At 37.5% G+C, this 14,857-nt stretch overlaps 1 pseudogene; it reads right to left on the bottom strand.

Moving 5' to 3' along the window:
- Positions 1-3,267: 3,267 nt before the first annotated feature.
- The window catches only part of LOC127413797 (transcription factor IIIB 90 kDa subunit-like), a 48,803-nt pseudogene continuing 37,213 nt past the window's right edge, over positions 3,268-14,857 (bottom strand).

Here is a 14,857-nt window from a genome sequence, read left to right as displayed (position 1 = left end):
CTGAGGTTGGAGTTGACCGTATTCGCTCAGTGTCTGGTCTTGATTTTGATCGAAGTTTCAGACTGATTTCCTACCAGAACATGCAGAAACTTTATATATCCTGTCATCATTTACTTACCCTCATGCCACCCCAGATGTGTATGACTTTCTTTCTTCTACTGAACACAACAAAGATTTTTTTGAAGAATATATCACTCTGTTGGTCCTCATAATGCATGTGAATGGGTGCCAAAATGTTGAAGCTCCAAAAACACATAAAGGCAGCATTGAAGTAATCCATAAGACTCCAGTGGTTAAATCCATGTCTTCAGAAGTGATATGATAGGTGTGGGTGAGAAACAGATCAATATTTCAGTCCTTTTTTACCATCAATCTCCACTTTCACTATCAAATTATTTTTGCCGATTCACATTCTTCATGTATATCTCCACCTATGGGGCAGAAAGGATAATTTATAGTAATAAAGGACTTAACTATTGATCTGTTTCTCACCCACACTTACCATATTATGGACAATATTTCAGGACAGAGGTGCAAATGTGAAATGAGGTAATATCTCAGCATGCAAAACAAAAGAAAGAGTAGCCCTTTTCAAGTGTTGAAGCTGGTCTCCAAACCTGACCAGCTAAAACACCCCCAAAACAGCAAACCAGACCAGCCTGATAGTTCAGTTCTGACCAGCAAACCATAGGCTGGTTTAAGCTGTTTTAATTTTTTTTGTTTGTTTGTTTTTTGCTCTTTCAGCAGGTAAAGATCTACTTAAAAAATGACTAGCTTTAACCAATATTTATTGATATTATTTCACATTAAATGAATATGATCACATTTCAGAGTTGTTTTATCAAGGTTTCTGACTTCCCTTTCCTCTCTATCGATCATTTACAAGCTTTCTAGGCAGTTAAAATACAGATGACCTTAAGAACTTCATCTCCCAGCAGCCCTTGCCTCGCAGAAATGAGCACCAGGTCACTTCTAAGGTCGCATCTAATGGGATCATACAATTATTACAGCTCATGTTTCTTTGCCAACCAAAAAACAACAGCCCAGAGCATATAAACCTAAAAACAGATGCTCCACTCTCCTGTTGCCTTGTTTCCTTGAATTCTTTGACCACTGGCCAGTTCAGCTTGAAGAAATCAGACAAACAGCAGACAGATTACAACCAGGAGACAAGAATGAACAATAAAGTGATAACACAAAAAATGAAAAATAAAGACAGAAGACAGTCCATAATGATTACGGTTTATTTCTTTGTTCCTTACATACTGCTTGGGCCTATTGAACAGCGCTTTGAGCCTAAAGCTCTGTAACGTTGTATTTGATGTCATTACTGCTGCAGGACCAAACTAATCCAGTTCTAATGACACCAATGAATGATCTAAATCTGCAAAATCTGATTAGTTTAAAACCAAGATAAAATTGTAAACTGAAATTTTTAAAGCCCTTAGGTTTTAACAAAAATAGAAAAAGATGGGTGAAGCTCATAGTGCCTTTGCCGTCCTAAATGGTAAAATGTGACAAGTCTCACTGGACTTGCATACTGGAGAAGATCTTTATTATGTAAGCAGAAATAACCTTCATGACCTCTTACATGGAGGTCTGAGCTTTAACCCCACAGTGGCAAAGATTACCCTCAAGACATCAATATATGCTAACATTTATGTCCCCATATCGATTCTGGACTCCAGTAGAGATGTTAGGGTCAGCTACTTGATCTGAATGAGTTAAGATTTCCAGGTGTCCATCTTGAGCTAAATAGTCCCAGATAAAACTTGTATTTGTAAATTCTGTTTCCTATCTGCCACAGATATCTCAAAACATACTTATGCTGGGATACGATACAGGCATAGCGGCAGCTCTAATATTAAATCTGATCATTTGTATTTGTTAGGTTTGGTGCCTTCAATAATAGCAGGTTTGTATTTCATGACCCAAACCAACCCTTCAAATCTTAAACCATCAGAAGAAAAAAATTATTTATTCTATCCATATTATTTTGGTCTGGGAGAGATTAAACTTTAAATAAAGTGGAAAATTCTAATGTTAAACAATTGCATAATAGGCAGCCACAACTTCATTTTTTTTTTTTCACAGAAAAAGCCAAAACACAGATTTTCTGACACTAAATATCCTGTCATATTTAATCTTTTCTTCCTCATTAATGAATACAATACACAACTTTCAATAAAATTTTTTTATCTGACATAAATGCATAAAAATGTTTAAAAAAAAATACATTTCCTTGATTTGTGAAAAAAAATGATTGCATTTCGTAAACTTTCAAAATATTTCACATACTATTCATTCCAAAGTCATATCAACAGCATTTATCTGGAATTAATTTCCTACAAGTACACATTTAAATTCAATGTTTCCATAGTAAACCAAAAAAATATCAAAATCATTATATCCAAACCAAATGAGAGCACCTCGCAAACATTGTGCTTAAAATAAAGAATTCTGACCATTATCCCAGAATGGAATTTTCACAGGACCAGTAGGTGACTGTGTAATATAAAAAATTTTTTTTTTTTAAAAAAAGGCACTACAAATGGCCAAAAGGAACACTGTAACCAACAGCTTTTGAACCCATAATCCACTCCAAACAAAATATTAAGCGCATAGAGGTACATCTGGCTGGAAAAATAACACTTTGTCTCTGAAATTCATCATAGTATTCCAAGCAGTATACTGCAATAGTTGAGGGCACGTGCACATGCACACATTTGTCCACAAATGACTAAACCTTGCGGGGGATAATCTCTCTAGATGTGCATGATCATATGTCATCATTAGCCTAAAACACACAGTAATGCAGTTAACTAGAAGGTTTACACACTCCAGAGAGAGAATTATCACTCTCCACACACACTCTTGTCCTCCTGTTTGTGTTGTGAATTATACTGATTGTATATGCATGCACTTAGTGATGATTAATAGCTGAATGTGTGTGACGTAACTGCACAGTTTATAGTCTAAAGTCACTCAGAACATGCGCCCCTGCATGAAAGCAAATGCACTAACACGAATGTGAGGTCTTATCGTGCCTTCTCCGAAAGCATACTGTATATGACTGCTAATAATTTCAGGGCTTTTATTCATGTAGTTTGTTCTCTTTTAGTTGTAGTTTGTTCTCCATCCCACTGTAGTGTATAGTCCCTACACCTTGCAACTACAGGCAAACACCAGCATTTGTTTGTTTTGGGGCAGAAATAAGCAGGATAGGCTTTCTGGTGACACTCTGGATTTAGAACCCATCATCATCATCTACCTAAAACCATAATCTGTAGACAATAGAAGAGAAGAACACAGAAAAGTAAGCATACTTTATGCTTTTTTTCTGAACTACAGTACATATAAATTCAGCAAAGAGTGTAAGTGATATGGTACAGTCAGCCGGTCATGTTTGAAAAATAAACTCAGACAGGGTGATCAGGAGGATTATATTTTGTGATTATGAGACTGTATAATCCGACTGACTGTGTATTATCCTACTTATTACACTACTACATGCCAAATAAATAAATAAATGGGTATGAAATATGGATTTGAATGTTGGAGGTGAAATTATTTTATTATGTGAGATCAAAGAGAAACTAACACAACTATGTAGGAAATCGGTTGCCAGGGACAATGGTCGATTATAAATTTAATTATTATTCTGCAAAAATATTTGACTGCTGAATTCTGTGATTGACCAATCAAGTATTCCAGAGGGAAGTGTAATAAAATGTGTCAGCAGAGGCTTCTCCCATCAAAATGCTCAGATTTGTGGTAAAAGTCTAAAGGAACAGCTCGTTGTGAAGTTTAAAAAAGGTCAAAACTCATCCTTCAGGTAAAGGTAAGGTTTTGTTGCATCACTTACCAATGCTGCCCATTAACTGCATGGCACTGACACAGTGTTCTTCCACCTCATCGTCATCTTCCTCATCCACGGGGTCTTCGTACGCCACTGGTCCACTCTCCACAACAACAGTATTCTGGGTAGGAGCAGCAGGGTTGGCCACTGGGGCACCTGACCCTTTCTAGGGGTAGAGGACACGAGCCAGCGAACGAGAGAAGGGTCAATATTTAAAAATGTTAAATATTTAAACATATTCAAAAACATTCTTCATTAACTCCTTGATTGTGTGCCTGAGTGTCTGTGATTGTGTCACTTCCTGCAGGAGTTTTACTTTCAGTGCAATATACTTGTCAAATCTTGCCTGGTTAGGACATGTATTCCAAGTTAACAAACAATCTTATAATGAACTTCCTTTTCCTGAAGGAATGCTGTCAATCACAACCCTTCATTTCCCCTGTGGCCAAGTAAAAGAGAGATTTATTATCTATTAACTCACAAACAAAGAAGTTTAAAGGTAGTAGAGAAAAGAGCAATGTAAATATGGAATTTTGGATCAACATCAAAACTTTGTCTTCAGTACGATACCAAGCACTAGTAACTCAGTATTGATACTTTAAGCAACAAATAAACTACATCAGATGACTAATGGCATTTTAACATATAGGGCACTATGCATTTGTTCATGAATATGAGGAGAAAATAGCAATTAACTTACTTGGCTCAAATGGAAACAGAATAATGACATAAAAAGTCGAACTTGGCAGTATGAACCTTCTTTTATTTAATGTGAGCCCTATTTTCCCCCAGTCGTGTGATGTGAAAGCATGCATGTAATCTGAGGCACTCCCTGTGGCACATTGGGAAGTATTATAGTAATTTGATATAAAATCTTAAACCAATTACCGTAGTAAATTCCGCAATTTATGTATTGAATTTTCATTCTCAAATCACTGCATTGTTACACACCTAAAAGCTACCTTTGCTTTAATGCTGCACAGTTCAGTGCCTGAACTTCTGAAGTGTGCTCACAATTTGCCAAATGACAGTAGTGTACAGTTTTATTTATTTTTTACGCACTGGTATACAGTACAACCCTAGACCAAGTTAATACAGACAGAGAGACAGACTGATCTAAAGGGATAGTTCACCCAAAAATAAAAATTCTACCATCATTTATTCACCCTAATGTTGTTCCAAACCTGAATGACTTTTATTCTTCTGTGAAACATAGAAAGGATATGCTAGGCAGAATCCTGACTGAAGCTAAAATTTCACACAAACAACTCCTTTTGTGTTCCATGGAAGAAAGAAAGTCGTTTGGGTTTGGAACAACATGAGGGTGTGTACACGATGACACAATTTTCATTCTTGTGTGAACTATCTCTTTTATAACAGACAAAATATAAAGATTTCTGATCATAAAACATATCCGGAGGAAGTGACAGAGCCAATAAAGAACTACAGTAGTCTGTGGGCCAGAATGACAGCGAGACATCAGCAGGAATGCAGAGAAAAGAGCATGTGTCATCAAGAACTGCTCAAGTCCAGAATTCAGTAGCCCACATTTCGTCACAGTCTGAGGCGGTACATTAACTTATGATACGCCAACTCAAACCAGGGCCTTAGAGTATCTGCTTAGAGTTAGACTGCTAATCTAGGACCAGCTCTCTAGCTCAAATCTTAATTTAGACATGAAAGGAAAAAAACTTGCTTTTAGGTCAACTTAATATACTTTCCTTACACTGAGGATGAACTAGAAAATGAAGCTCTGGGCCAGAGGGCCATTTGAGGGTTAAGGAAAACTGGTTTAATATATCGAGAGGCCTGCCAATATCCTGCCCTAGTGTGAAGGACGGTGATTTCATCTCACTCACCTGATCGAGGGCCAGCTTCTTAGAGGGCTGTGCACATACAGGTGCATCTCAATAAATTAGAATGTCGTGGAAAAGTTCATTTATTTCAGTAATTCAACTCAAATTGTGAAACTCGTGTATTAAATAAATTCAATGCACACAGACTGAAGTAGTTTAAGTCTTTGGTTCTTTTAATTGTGATGATTTTGGCTCACATTTAACAAAAACCCACCAATTCACTATCTCAAAAAATTAGAATACATCATAAGACCAATAAAAAAAACATTTTTAGTGAATTGTTGGCCTTCTGGAAAGTATGTTCATTTACTGTATATGTACTCAATACTTGGTAGGGGCTCCTTTTGCTTTAATTACTGCCTCAATTCGGCGTGGCATGGAGGTGATCAGTTTGTGGCACTGCTGAGGTGGTATGGAAGCCCAGGTTTCTTTGACAGTGGCCTTCAGCTCATCTGCATTTTTTGGTCTCTTGTTTCTCATTTTCCTCTTGACAATACCCCATAGATTCTCTATGGGGTTCAGGTCTGGTGAGTTTGCTGGCCAGTCAAGCACACCAACACCATGGTCATTTAACCAACTTTTGGTGCTTTTGGCAGTGTGGGCAGGTGCCAAATCCTGCTGGAAAATGAAATCAGCATCTTTAAAAAGCTGGTCAGCAGAAGGAAGCATGAAGTGCTCCAAAATTTCTTGGTAAACGGGTGCAGTGACTTTGGTTTTCAAAAAACACAATGGACCAACACCAGCAGATGACATTGCACCCCAAATCATCACAGACTGTGGAAACTTAACACTGGACTTAAAGCAACTTGGGCTATTAGCTTCTCCACCCTTCCTCCAGACTCTAGGACCTTGGTTTCCAAATGAAATACAAAACTTGCTCTCATCCGAAAAGAGGACTTTGGAACACTGGGCAACAGTCCAGTTCTTCTTCTCCTTAGCCCAGGTAAGACGCCTCTGACGTTGTCTGTGGTTCAGGAGTGGCTTAACAAGAGGAATACGACAACTGTAGCCAAATTCCTTGACATTCTGTGTGTGGTGGCTCTTGATGCCTTGACCCCAGCCTCAGTCCATTCCTTGTGAAGTTCACCCAAATTCTTGAATCGATTTTGCTTGACAATCGTAAGGCTGCGGTTCTCTCGGTTGGTTGTGCATCTTTTTCTTCCACACTTTTTCCTTCCACTCAACTTTCTGTTAACATGCTTGGATACAGCACTCTGTTAACAGCCAGCTTCTTTGGCAATGAATGTTTGTGGCTTACCCTCCTTGTGAAGGGTGTCAATGATTGTCTTCTGGACAACTGTCAGATCAGCATTCTTCCCCATGATTGTGTAGCCTAGTGAACCAAACTGACAGACCATTTTGAAGGCTCAGGAAACCTTTGCAGGTGTTTTGAGTTGATTAGCTGACTGGCATGTCACCATATTCTAATTTTTTGAGATAGTGAATTGGTGGGTTTTTGTTAAATGTGAGCCAAAATCATCACAATTAAAAGAACCAAAGACTTAAACTACTTCAGTCTATGTGCACTGAATTTATTTAATACACGAGTTTCACAATTTGAGTTGAATTACTGAAATAAATGAACTTTTCCACGACATTCTAATTTATTGAGATGCACCTGTATAAGGGGCTGTAACCTTGGAGACAGCAAGAAAGAAAGAGAGAGAGAGTGAAAAAGACAAATAGACAAGATCATTAAGAGAAAATGGCTTTTCTCTTAAAAAGAGCTACTCTGGGTATTCTGGATAAATTAAAGTTTATTGGCATTGTTTAAGGTCACAAATATTGGACTATCCAGTCAGATAAATAAAGTAATATTTACCTTACGTATGTTTATTTCAATTTACTACACTGCCTAAAAATCACTGATTCATTATAATGCAAATCTTGACACATTATTGAAATTAATTCCCTAAATGTGTGCATTTCAGTTCTATCAACCCAGAATTTACAGACCCACAGTGACATTAACAACCCCCTACTTTCTTTCTTTTTTTTTTTTTTCTCCCCAATTTGGCATGCCCAATTCCCAATGTGCTCTAGGTCCTCAATCCGGGTGGCAGAGGACGAATCTCAGTTGCCTCCACGTCCGAGACCGTCAATCCGGGCATCTTATCACATGGCTTGTTGAGCGCGTTACCGCGGAGATCTAGCGCATGTGGAGGCTTCACGCTGTTCTCCGAGGCATCCAAGCACAACACACCACACGCCCCACCGAGAGCAAGAACCACATTATGGCGACCACGAGGAAGTAAACACAACGTGACTCTACCCACCCTAGCAACCGGGCCAATTGGTTGCTTAGGAAGCCTGACTGGAGTCACTCAGTACGCCCTGGATTTGAACCTGCGACTCCAGGTGTGGTTAGCGTCTTTACTTGCTAAGCTACCCAGGCCCCCACTTTCTAATGAATGTCATTCTCTGTTTTCAGTAAAAAAAATTATTTACTCTCTTTTTCAAAAAGCATGAAGAACATTTGCGAATCAAGCACATTTTTATGGATGGTAAACAGAAAATGATAGTAATCCCCTGTCTTGGATTACCATCAACTTCAAATCTCTCACTGCAAAATTCCCACAGGAATAAACATGGCATTTGAGCTCAACCGACAACGTGGGGGAAAAAGGGGAGAGTGAGACAGACAGAGTAAGATAAAAGTATAGGCATAGAAGAATCCAGAGAGAGAGTTTTTCCACAATATCAATCATTTTAAGTCAACATTGCAGTGGCACAGTTCGAATAATGTGTTTACTCATTATCCAAAGAATGTAAGATATGTTAATGAGGTACAGATGAGATGCGCTTAACCCGCAGCATAAATAAACGCTAATCAGAATCATATGATTCTCCTGATTATACATCTGAATATGCAGAAGATGTTCGGATCTCATGGGAGCAGTTCTATCTATATAACCATGAGATGCCCCAAATCTACTCTCACACACATCTTAAACTCAATCACAAACATTTATAAGCCCTATTCGGATGGCAATTATTTTACATGGGGACGTGAGGTAATTCCATTATTTACAGGGGGCAGTCAGTGATTATATTACCGTCCGAATCTGAAATGTCTGTGTTTTTCTCCCACCTCCCGCGAGAAAATTCCCGCCAAAATGACCTACTGAATACCAAGGTCGTGTGGTAATTTAATTACCGTCCGAATCCACATCTCTGAGTTTATAATCCAAAAGCCATTTTGAAAATCCTTTTTGACCACTGCTAAGTGCCGTACATTTGTGCTGTGTGTGGTAACAGCTCTGGCGGTAATGGACAGTTGTGAAAGTTGGAGGATTGTGTAACAGAAATATTTGAAATAATTCACAATAATAAAATGACGTCGCCGCTCCACCACAGTGAGTGGGAACTCTTAAGTAGAAGGGAAAGAAAAACGAGAGCCAGATCACCTAAACTTTTGAAATGGTCCATTATTATGGCAGCAATGTAAAAAAATTGTAGTATATCACATTTTAATGTAGAAACATTTACTAAATACATTTATACATAGGGCTTGCATGACTACTCATTTATACGGGTTGAGTAGTCCCAGAAAAGTTGCCGGGTTATCTTATTTAAAAGGTTTAATTTCCACCTCTACTTTTTAAACATTGACAGATAATTCCAAACATATTTAAACACAAATACAGAGGACACAGTTTGTGGATTGATGAATTTTCCATATAACAAGCGCAACTGCAATCATGTGATCGACAAAAAGTCTCGCTTGTCCCCCATGATTTAATTGTCATCCGAATGCAAGTGTTTTATCACAGAGGAGCCATGAAAATGTACTTTTACAGACATCACCATGAGAAACAATTGCCGTCCGAAGACAGACACAGATGGACAGACAGGCAACATGCAATCAGAGCCAAAACAAAGTGACAACATTCTATTCCAGAAAAACAGTCTGTTTTACACACATACACCTGATTCACACATATGTCAAGGGCTGTTAAATTGTACATGCCATTGAGTAAGTCAATTATTCAAACAACAGTAATGATGTGTACAGCCTCATTTCAGAGTGAGAAGTTTGTGGTTTGGATAGTTTGGACAGCTTTCTTACAGGAAATGGTGACATCTGTCAATTCTTTCCATATTAAAATACATTCTTGTATGAGTAAGCTATTTGTAGGTTGTTTTCCCCGAAAAGTATAAACATTGAGCACATTTTCATTTACGTTCTTATACAGATTAGCTGACAATGTGTGTAGTCATGTAAATGCATTAAGCGGCTTTCTTTTATTGGTGTAAGGTCATAAACGGCTTGAGAATAAACCGATGGACACCGATTTCACATTGCATATAAACACTTTACCGATGTTCTTACCGACTTATCCAATGTGCGCACATGTTGTTACAATGCCTCTACATGGTTTACAACAGAAAATAAGGCGATTATTTTAAATGTCATGTAAATGCGGATTTCTTTGTCTGATTTTGAGCTGATTTTTTTTTTTTTTTTTTTTGTAATCAGTTTATTGGTGTGCATGTAAATGGGCTCAGTGTGTACATTGAAAACTGATTTTGGTATTTGCATTAAGTGACGCTAGTGATGGAAAAAATGACACATTTTACCTTTAAAATTTAAAACACCATTTCTCTGACCGTCTGTATTACTTCTTCACATTTCAGACACTGCAGTGTTCTCTGAGTGTGACTAAATGGCTGATGTCAATTGAGGCTTCAATTATAATTAAATTTTTGACACCAGGCTGACACTATTGCTGCTGAACAGTGCCTTAAGGTCAAAGTATACTTTGGTATTCTGTGTGCCGGTGCATCTAGCGCACAGTATGTTTGACGCAAATCTCTTCATCAGCAAAGTCTGCCAGCCCTGTCCACGTGCAGCCCAGTTTTTCTAGTCAGGTGGACAGTCCTCTTCTGCGTGCGTTGTTAGTGTATGCGTTCGCCGTTAACTGTACTAAAGAGTATAACAAAGCAGTTGTAGTCTGCATGCGTCGAACATGTGCCCATGCGTTCGTGGTAAAAAGAGTATATTTTGAAAAGCTGAGCGCAGTACCATGCGCGAGACGGAACGGCACGTGGAAAAACACGGTTTACCCGAAAGTCACTTCAGAAGCAAGCTTATGGTCCTATGCAGAGCTTTCTCTTTTTCTCAAGGAATAGCATTTGGGTCAATTCAGCCTTGAGAAAGCCATAACTTTCTTTAATCTCCCAGACAGTAGACTGCTCACCTCTCTCTCACTCTCTCAAGAGATGCAAGTTTTCTGCCAGTAAGCTGATTAAGAAAGAGACTTCGAGCCTACAGCAGAATGAATCTCAGAGGAATAGGGGAGGAGAGAAAGTACCAAAAGAAAAGTTGAAGATGAGTCTATTGAACAGCTGTCAGAGAGCGAGCAAAAGTGAGAGTGAGAGGGGGGCTGTTTAATTACCAGATGTGTGATGGTGTGCGATGGTGATTTCTGGCACTCCAGGTGTGAATATTTTCATGAGACCAGCTATTGATACAGAGTAGTTGTTGAAGAACAAAGACTAGTGCGGCACAAAAATGAGTGCAATCCAATGTTATAATTGGTAACAAATCTAAAACAAAACAAAAAACTAAATGAAAAATACAAAAACAGAATTGAGAGATCTGAAAACTAAATAGCTAAAATAAAATAGAAAATATACAATTTGAAACCTTTACCTGCCTTCTTTAAACAGGAAAATGCCATGAAATGGTGATAATAAAAAAGTAATTATATAAAAAATTTATTTGAAAGGACCAATAAAAAATAAAATGGAAATTAAAACAAAAAACTATAATAACTCTGGTGCTGTAATCCATCTCGCATTCTCACAAACCCTCACCTCTGCACAGACTCTAATGAAACCTTTGCAATTTAAAAAAAAAAAAAAATTAACTCTCTCTCTCTCACACATACACACACACACACACACACACACACACACACTTTTTATAATCTCCATGGCTCCGTATAAATGCTGAGCTGCGGGTATTTGAGAGAAAGTGAAAATGACCAAAGAAGGGTTAGGAGAGAGGGGCAAAGGGGGGTAAAATAGCAGGGGGCAATTATCCAGGCTATTTCTGGAAGAAAGAGTAAGAGAATGTGAGAGACTTATTACATTTAACATACAGAAGCATGGCAGTATTGTATGGAAGGAGGGATGAACAGACCAGCAAATGGGTGGATGTTCAGGTAATTGCTGGAGGATGTCGGGAACAGGCTGTAAAAATACAGCAGAGAGGCAGAAAAGGGAGTATGCTTGTACATGTTTAACTGTGAATAACCACACACAATGCGTGAGAGTGTCATAGAGGGTGGACTGAACTCAGACTACAATGGCTTTACTTTCAGCAGATGATCACACACATGCACACACACTTAACTGCACTCATTTGAGTTTCTGTGATAAATTCAGCTTCAGCTTTTTAAATAGGTCTAGACATCTCTTCAGAGAGAGAGAGAAAAAAAAGGACATTTCGATGACTTTGCTGACTACATAAAATTAAGTAACATAATGGATATCACAATATTGTAATGCACTTTTCATGTGCCCATTAAGCTTCCTAAAAACAGCGTAGTTAGATTAGTTTCGTGATCCCTCCTTATCTCAACACCTAAAAGTATGAGAAAGTTAAACAACAAGGTATATTAAAAGCGTCTCTGTATGAAACTTGGATTTAAATTAGTATAAATCAGTTAAAACGGTCCATTTCAATAAATTGATTCATACACCGGATTTGATTTTTAGTAGCAAAAATGGTGTTAAAGCTTGTAAATTTGATTAATTTCAATGAATCAGTTTAAACTGTCCATTTCAAAAACTGATTTAAAACTCGGATTCAACGATTATTTTAGTAACAAAAATAGTATTAGAGTTGGTAAATTTAAAGGGGTCATGAAATGGAAAATCAAATTTTCCTTGATATTTAGACATATAAGGGGTAACTGCACTATAAAAACATACTGTAAATTTCAGAACTCAAAATTTCCTCCCCAGTCTAAAAAGAGCATTTATAGTTCCCACCTTTTTTAAATGTCTCGTTTGGAAAACTGTGTTCGTGACGTCACAAGACATTGCTCAGTTGTATTTACACCCCACATCACGTTTGGACTTGGACTTGACAGCAAAACCATGAGTAAACAGTTTCATTCATGAATATTTCATATGTTATGACTGTTTGATTGTTATGGTGCTGATGTGCTTGAGTGAACTGTTTAATATATTTGGATGCAATGTGTCTTATGTGCATTGTGTAAACCCTGAAATTTAGTTTTATAATGTTGTGAAGAGCTTGTTTCTCTTCCAATTGAGTTTCAAATATGGCTGAATTTGAGGGGTTGCACGATGTTAGCCAATCAGAACAGTAGGCATTTACATTGAAGTTTAAAGGAGACGCTGAGGCCAAAACTGGGTGGAAAATTATTATTTATTACTAAACTATGACAGTTGTGGTGCACAAAACTTTACTGACATTATCAGTGGAGCTCAGGGAAGATAATAAAATTATTTTTAAAAAAATTGCATTTCATGACCCCTTTAATTCAATTCCATGAATGAGTTAGTTTAAACTGTCCATTTCAATGTCATTTTTTTAAGTATTAAAACTTTTTGTGAAACATTTATAGGTAAATATTGCTGTTTATTCCAATGCAATGTTAGAGCATTGCAATTAATGAAAATTACTAAATGTCATTCTGTTTGTTTAGTTTAGTGAATTTATTTATTTATTTTTATTTTATTTTTTTGCAACTTGCAATAAACATTTTGAATCGGGTTAGGCTTAATAGGCTACAAATAGTGTTTTATGCCATTTCAGAGCAAATACATAAATACATATACTGTAAGCTAAATGGAATATTGCCAAAGACTGAAAAAATATATTTGTTTTAAGCAATATCGCCCAAGCTTAGTGTGACACTAGTGAATGAATAAAAAATGAACAGAAAAAGAATGCAGGGTCAACTGTAAAAGACATGTTACTGAATAATACAGACACTCCCATTCAGACAGACTGCATTCAGTAAACAGACTGCTGACTGTTATTGTTTGTGTTAGGAAAAAGAAGGGGAAAAAACTGGATAGAGAGGTGAAAGGAAGGGGGAGAGAGACAGCGAGCTGCTGTGGTAACAGTTTAATCGCTTTTAAAAGGTTGTTCAGAAGAACTCACATTTCCATTCACAAAAACAAATCATAAAAGCTACTTTCAGAATGAATGATTCAACAGATCTATCCTGTTCACTTGAAACATTCATTCAGCAACTAAGAAAACAACAATAGACAGAGATTAAATCAGCCACTCAAAGAGAGAGAGAGAGAGAGAGAGAGAGAGAGAGAGAAATGTGCATTGTTCCATGATGTTGACCTTACTATGTCACGACAGTAAGGTGTACTTTTTGTGTTCAGAGTCTGTCCTTAAAGACAGAATATCCATTACTAATGACAACCTAGAAGAATCTTCAATCAAAAAAAGACTAACAAGTGTTGAATAGAAATTAGTTCTTCAACACAGAGGTACAACACACACACATGAAAGGAGGGAGCCAGGGAGTGGGCCACAGTGGGGCCTCACTTTAAATATGTGCTCTAAACTTTAATGTCTTCCATACCAGCATTTAGAGACTAAATATAGAGCAGACGGGCCATTCTAACTGACCATATGTATGGGACTTTCTCTCTCACACACTCACAGTTAATTTAGCCTAGACTGGGCAATTCTTAACAGTCATTCAGACCTGCCCTGTACTCGAGGGCACGAAAGGGTAGAGGACATAAAGAGAGAGAAACAAACATAAGGACCTTTCACACTTGTAGCCCAACCCACAAAAGCTCCAGGAATTTTCCATTTAGGGATCATGAGTGAAACCGTAATTAGTTTTTCCAGGAAAACATACCCAACAATTTTCTACCAAAAGTCCATCAAAGATTTGGGAAGGTTTGAGGAAAATCTACACAATTCAGGTGGCAAATACACACAGAACCCCTACAAAACAGTACAATGGTGGAACCATTGTATAGTGATTTTATTAGATGATAATACTTTGATATATATTTTGCAGGATGAACAATTACCATATTCATATACCACAGTATTTACATGGTACTCCAATGTATTATCATCATGGTAGTCTCCAAAAACCATGCTATTGCCATGGTACCATGTCCA

Source organism: Myxocyprinus asiaticus, chromosome 23, assembly GCF_019703515.2.
Source record: "Myxocyprinus asiaticus isolate MX2 ecotype Aquarium Trade chromosome 23, UBuf_Myxa_2, whole genome shotgun sequence".
Classification (NCBI taxonomy): domain Eukaryota; kingdom Metazoa; phylum Chordata; class Actinopteri; order Cypriniformes; family Catostomidae; genus Myxocyprinus; species Myxocyprinus asiaticus.
The sequence above is the reverse complement of the archived record's forward strand: the minus strand, read 5'-3'. Positions and strand labels throughout refer to the sequence as shown.